Below are 7,440 nucleotides of genomic sequence, written 5' to 3'. Positions count from 1 at the left end.
CCTCAAGTGAGAAAACGCCTCCATCGGACTGGCCTATGGGCATGTCTGTGGATTGATGTGGGAGGGCCCAGACCACTGTGGGTATTTAAAAAGCAAACTGAGCAAAAAAAAAGAAAAGAAACAAAAAAAGAAAACTGAGCAAGCCATGAGGAGCAAGCCAGTAAACAGTGTTCCTCTGTGGTTCTGCCTCAGTTCCTGCCTCCAGAGTCCTGCTTGAGTTCTTTCTCTGATTTCCCTACATGATAGACTATATGCTGAAAGATGAAATAGACCTGTTCCCCTCCATGTTACTTTTGGTCATGGTATCCATCACAGCCTTAGAAAGTGGAGTAGGACAGACCACGAGGCTTCCCTCTCCAGGCAGTTGCACCCTGACCCGAGCCTGGAAGCACAGTTACACCTTGCCTGCATTTTGCTGTTTCTACTGCACCATAAACATGGACCCTACAGTGGAGAGCCCCCATGGCCCGGATCCTATCAGCTGGAACCCTCATATTGTGTGAATGAAGGCTGGTTCTCTGTTGGACAGTGCAGTGTGAAAAAGCTTCTCAGGACATCCAATGCCAAGCTGCTGTGTGAGCATAACCTTCAATAAACTTAGGTAAAAGCCTAAGAGTGGGAATCCATAGCCTATAGCCAGGGACGAGAGTTCCACATCTATGTCTGCCATTGACACAGTCATGTGGTTTAGGTGCTTTGCTTTCATTTTGTTGTTGTTGTTTTGTTTTGTTTGTTTGTTTGTTTGTTTGTTTGTTTTTTCTCTTCCTTATTCTATAATTTAATTATATTTTAGTTTGAGGGAGTCATTTGCTTTCCTTGGTTGAGAGTGCACCAGTAGTTCAAAAACTGTTCATCAGGAAGTTCTTCTTTTCCTACTTGAACGAGCTAAAAGAGAGGGGTTCTCAATGCCAACAGCTTCCTTTATGAGCAATTTCTGACTCCCTATTCCAAATTGAGGCACTAGCCACTTCTAGATTTTTCTAGAAGTCAGCCTCTGTGGCTTAGAGGTCCTCTTTCCCCACTCCCTGATGAGGTCATGTAAGCAATGGATATTTTGCTGGTCTCCTCCTGAGTGACCTCGACACCTGAAACTGTATCCTTGCAGCACAGAAGATGAGGCGAGTAGACCATGTCCTCAGCTCCAATGATTGTGCCACACAGCACACATGGGGACCCTGCCCTACTCTCCACGGCTCCATAGCTGGCTATCATCCCTATGGTCAGAGGGACCGGTGGCTCTGATGCTACATTCTATTGCTTCATGGTCAATGCGTGAAGAATGAACAGCGGGGAAAGAAAGAGCTAGCGGGGACCTTTACGCCATCATGCCGCCATCTTAGCCCCTATATTCTGGGTCCATCCTCACAGCTAGTGAGGCAGCCCTTTGTGACCTGTGAGCCTTGCTCTGTCCCTGCCTGGTGACAGGCTGTGGACCAGCCGTACTCAGATGGTGCAGGACACAAAGGAGGGATCCTTCACTGCAGCAGGTGTAGGAGTAGATCAGGAAGATGCCGGGAAGAAAGCCACAGAGATGAGGCTGAAATGCAGGCCCGGGAGATCTTGATGGCAGGACCTGTATGTAATAAGCCTTGGGGCAGGGGCACCGGGCATGCAATGCATAGTGCTCAGGGCAGGCCGTGTGGCTGGGCAGACTGGACCTACACAAGGCCCTACAGGGCACCCTGTGGTGGTTTGAATGAGAATGGTGCCCAAAGGCTTATGTATTTGAATGTTTTATCCCCAGTTGATGGAACTGTTTGGGGAGGATTAGGAGGTGTGGCCTTGTTGTGTCACTAAGGCTGGGCTGTGAGGTTACAAAAGCCCCTGCCATTCACAGTGTCTCCTTTTCTTCCTCATGCTTGTAGATCAGGGTGTGTGCCTGCCTACTGCCATGCTTCCTGACATGATGGTCATGGACTCTTACCCTCTGGAACTATGAGCCCCAGATGAAATGCTTTCTTTCATAAGTTGCTTTGGTCGCAGTATTGTTATCACAGCAACTGAAACATAAGTAAGACACCCATCAGCAAGGGCAACCCCACATCACTGGGTCTGCTTGGGGGTACCCAGGCTCTCTGGGGACTTTTCAGTAGCTGTCTCAGGGTTACCACCTCTCTTACCCTCCCTGCAACCACGGCTCCTTCCTTGTCTGGCCCACAAGAATCCTTCCTCAACTTTCCTGCAAAATCAGTGTCCCCTAGAGTGAGAAAAACTAAGTTCTCGACCGTGTCTAGGAAAATCAGCGAGGCTCCTGGTGTAGGGTTTGCTTTGCAACTAATTGTGGTGAGGCTGCTGAGGAGAGCCCTGTGAACTGGGCTGCCTCAACTCCAATCTATCCTTACTTATGATGAGTGTTGATTCACATTCAGACCATTGAAAGGAGAAGAAGAAGAAATCTACCTTACTTGTGCCTGGGTTTGTGTGCAAATGGTAGGAGAGAGAGCTGAAGGAAGATGGTACCTGCGGGGCTTAATTTTTTCACGATGACATCTTGAGCCCCCAAAAGTACATTTCTATTTCTGTCCACTTCAAAGTCGGAGATGTAATGCAAGTACCTACCTGTGCTTTATGGTGGTTCAGGAGAGGAAGAAGGGGGGCCGGAGCCCAGAGGGTGGGCAGAGGCAACACACTTCTGACAGGAGAGCAATCTTGAAACAGCGGCATGAAAACACAAAGCTGTACGAAAACTGTTTAAGAGACAGAGACTCGGGTTTGGAGCGAGGAGAACATGCCCTCTGACACAATTTGCCATCGCGTTTAAGTTTGCTCTGTGGCGGCTTTTAAAATAAACACAATTCGCACATCAATATAGATGAATTACTTCAATTCTATCTTCAGAGGCGTCTATGAATAAGCAAGTTATCTGGATGCTGTAACACGGGGTGATGAACGCAGCCGCTGCTGGCTGGCAGGGCTGCTTTTGATTGCTTTGATTTTGACACATGGCAATATATTCCCAGATAGAAGCCAAGAAAAATATCTTTTCAAATTACAGAAATTCATAAATATGCAAATACACCAAACAATGCCATGTCCAATGTCTCTGCTTGGCTTCTCATTGGTTTTTGGGTTTTTTGGTTTTTTTTTTTTGGTTTTTGTTTTGTTTTGTGTTTTTTATTTTGTGTCTAACAGCAGATTCCCAGCAGTCCCAGCAACACCACATGTAAAGCAGACAAGATGCACCCCATGGTTAACTCGACATTTGAGAGATGACCCCCTGGAGACTGTGTGCTGCACAATACTCCCACTGCACAATAAAACTCAAACAGAGAATAACGTCCAGGGTGACACCCGGAAATACAGCATGTGATAGCCTTTCTCCTAATTGTAGGAAACCAGGTGATCTTAACAGAAAAAGTGAGAAGCTATCTTCTCACCACTTACAGGGGTGTCTTCCTGAGGCACACCTGGGAGCCATGGAGTTCAGGGTGACAGCCATGCCTGGCCCATTCCTCCAGGGGACTTGGTTTCCTCCTTCAGTGGCCCTAGAAGACAAAGGATTGAAGTGCCTCAATAGAATCCCCACCACAGAACATCTGCTGTACCTCAACAGGTGTCCCCTAGCCCCAGGTTCCATCTCAGAGAGGAAGAGGGTTTGTCTTGGTTTAGCATTTGCACATGCTGCTGTAACTACCAGGCTGTTCTCAGGACCCAACAAGGCACCTTGTGTCCAGCATCCAGGAGTGTAGAAGCAGGTTTGGCAGGGAGACACTGCCCTTAAATGTCTGGGGATGTAGATCAGTTGGTAGGATGCTTCCCTAGCATGCAAGAGGCCCTGGGTAAATCCTAAACACCATGTAAATTCAGCACAGTAGGACAGCACTGTAATCTCAGGGGGTGGGAGGTGTGGAAGGAGCTTTGCCACAAGTCAGGGACAGGCTAGGCTATAAAGTGAGACCAAGTCTCAAAAAGAAAAAGAGAAAAAGTAGGACTGTGAAAACAGGGAGGAGCATCCCTGCAGGTAACTATGACCCCTCTCAGTAGGTCAAGGTTGACAAGAATCAGGACACTCTGGGTGAAGGGAGGAGCCAAAGGAGGCACTTGCAAATGCCCTGAGCATCCTCAGAGGACTCACAGGAAAACAGAATCCTAGACACTCCTGGGGAGGACACAGGGAGGGATCCACGTGGCTGCTGTCAGTGGAATGCAAAGCTTTTGTTAAAGGACAGAAATACTTAATTTCAATCTTTAAATCCATAAGGTACAGGACTTATTGTACACCTCCTGGCTCCCATCAGGACTCACACAGAGACCAAACATTTTGTCACACAGACATGTGTATGGGGTGCTCAGAATCCAGGGAGCATGTGGGGTCTATTGTAGCCAGCTGGTGTCCGGGGCAGAAAGAGAAAAAAAAATGTAAAAGTCGTTCCCTCCATCCTTTCAGGACCTGATGGCCACAGCAAAGAAATCAGCCTGGGCACACAGTTCTCAAAGGCCAGCCCCAAGGCCATGAAACAATAGTGTGGCGCAGAAAGACCATGAATTCGCTGATATCTCAGACAAGATTCCTGCCCATGCCAATGAGGCCAGCCACATGTTGGTAAAAACATGCACACATGCACACATGTCCACACAGGGAGGCACTGACATGGATAACACACACACACACACACACACACACATCACAGAAAGAGACAAAAGGGCCCTCTATCAAAGGGACCGTGATCTCCACCTCCAGCCAACACCACCTTATGGGAACAAAAGCTAGCACCAACCCACTCCCCTTGAGGATCATCTTCTATTTGTTTCTGGATTCTCGAAGGAAGAAAAGAGGAACGGGAGAACAGTTCTGAAAGGGGGACATTTCTGACGCTCAAGAGAGGGAAAAGAAAGGACACAGCACGGGCTCCTGATGGAGCAACAGAGATGGAGGAGCCTCCACGGACTGGGCCAGGAAGACCCTTGGAGCAGCATCCTCAGCAAGCGTGGGAAATGGATAGCAGAGGTGAACTGCTTCATGTGGCCACACCTGGGGAAAACCTGGAAGCAGCTGCCAGAAGCTCCAACTGAAGATACTGAGTATGTGTATGTTTGATGTCCTGGTGCCCTGATGGGGGTTAGACTACACGGACTGCATCCTCCTCATCCATGGTGACCATGGTGACCATGGTCCGCTTGACTCTTCCCATTGAATGTGTTCATCATAAAAAATAAAAAGGCTCTAAACATTCAAACACATCATGTCATTTTCTATCAATATTGCCTTGGCATGTGATGGAGCCCATTTTTGAAAGCCTGGCCTGCTCAAGGCACACACAAATAAAAACATGTCATTGATGTCAGAGTCCACACAGGGCAGTGCAGACTTGTCCAGACCCTCCCAGAAGGCTCTGACAACTTGGATTTGGGTGAGCAGCATGGAGGACACAGTTCCTTACAATGAATTTTCCTGTTTCTCTTATTTTTCTCAGTCTAGAGGAACAAAACATATGGTTTCTTTTATTTGAAAAATCTCTAAGCAGTTGGGTGTTGGAATATCTTTTTCAAACATTTGTTAGATGGTTGGTTTCCTCCTTTGCCAACTTTTTAATAATATGATGTGTTTCTTGGATATTGTAAATAATAATCATGGTCTGTCGTTTGCACTAAGAGTAATCACCCATATATCACTTTTATATCGACCATCAAAATATTTTAATTTCTATTTGGACACAAATGACTTCCCTTTATGGCTTCCAAATTCCTTACTAAGAATTACTTCCTCATTTGTAGATTACATACGACGCTCCAAGACTGGCTCCCCTGTGTAGCCGTCATTATGATCACCATCTCCGAGGCTGACGCTCCATCTGGATTTGTGACTCTGTCAGGTGTGATGCTCCACTTCCATCCAGACTGGGCACTGCTGAGCTGGCAGCAGCATTGTGTGGTATACCTGAAGCTGTGCAGGGTGGGTCCTAGCAGTCATCTCCAGAACTGGGAGCAGAGACAGGAGGATCAGAAGTTTGAGGCCAACCAAGGCCACCCCAAAAGAAAGAGAGGGTGTTTGGAAACAGAGAAAGAGAGAAAGGAGGGAGGGAAGGAAGGACAGAGGGAGGGACAGAGGGATGGAGGGGGAAGAGAGGAAGGGAGGAAAGAAAAAGGAGAAGAATGGTGGACTGAAGGAAGGAAGAAAGGAAGGGTAGAAAGGAATGAGGGAGGGATGGAGGAGAGAGGAAGGGAAGGGAGAAAGGAAGGAAAAGGAGGGAGATGAGGAAGGGCAGATAAGGGAAAGAAGGGGAGAGGAGGAAGAGGAGAAGGAGGAAGAAGAGGGAGGGAGGGAGGACAGAAAGAAGAGAGGAATGAAGGAAAGCATGGAAGGAGGGAGGCTGTCATTCATCCCTTATCTGGACACCAGTCCTCCTGGCTCAGACCCCTACATTAGCTTCTGGTTCTGAGCTCCCTACATCTCTGTGCTGAGCTTTTCCAGCCCTGGGCCAGACCATGTTGATTTGCTTCAAACAGTGTAGAAAAGAGCTGCCATTTGGCACCAGACAATGTTGCAATTATTCCTTCTCAGTTTCCCTGAATGTTCTGGGGAGTTTGTCCTTTCCTGCCAACTTTCAGACCATTCGACAGAGTGCCTTACAGGCTGAGGGAGAGTAGAGTCTCTGGATCTGGCATCTGCAGGGTGAGTGGTCACATCGGACTCCCATGCTCTCCACATCCTCTGATGGAATGATGGGATGATCTACCAGGAGGGCTGCGCCTCCACAGGGAAGATGTTTCCTCTGCATTGTGCAGCTTCTGTGATACTGTGAACAAAGCCTTTCCCCTCCTTTTCCTTTCTTGGGTATTTTTTTTTTCTATTGTAAGTAAAATTATTGATTTCTCTAAACTCATCTTGTGTCTAGCTGTCTGACCAGCACTTTGTGAACATTTCCTTCGGAGTCAATACAGGTAATTTGTATTTCCCCTCACCATCAACCATTTCATCTGGATTTCAAGTTTGGTATTGTACCGTCGCAGAGAGATTTCCATGGCAAAGTGTCCTTTCATTAATCCTATACAGCCTCTACTGGAGACCACTTGACACAGTAACAACCCTTCTGAAATCCATAAAACATGTATAGTCTCACTCTTACTTTTTTTTTGGATTAGATTTGCCAGACATTCATCTATTTTATTAGTCTATTAAAAGAAATCGTTATTTAACTTATTTATAAATCCTCTCTGTGCCTTTCTCCCCACGGGCTGTTTTCAGCTTTTGGTCTCTTTTGCCAGGAATCCTCGTTTCTTTGATCTTGCTTGGTCTGTTGCCATCTCCTTTAACTCAATACTGAGCTCTCTTCATTTGTTTTGTCTTAGAAGATGAGATGCTGGAAGATTCCATTCCTCAACCAAGAGTAGAGACCTCACACCTTTACCATCAGCAGGTCACTCACATTTTGGGAGGGACATGGACAGTGGACTGTCCATCATGGGCCTGTCTTCCCGTCACAGTGGAGGCACCTCCAG

This window comes from Peromyscus leucopus, chromosome 20 (genome assembly GCF_004664715.2).
Source record: "Peromyscus leucopus breed LL Stock chromosome 20, UCI_PerLeu_2.1, whole genome shotgun sequence".
NCBI lineage: Eukaryota > Metazoa > Chordata > Mammalia > Rodentia > Cricetidae > Peromyscus > Peromyscus leucopus.
Note: the sequence above shows the minus strand (reverse complement) of the source record.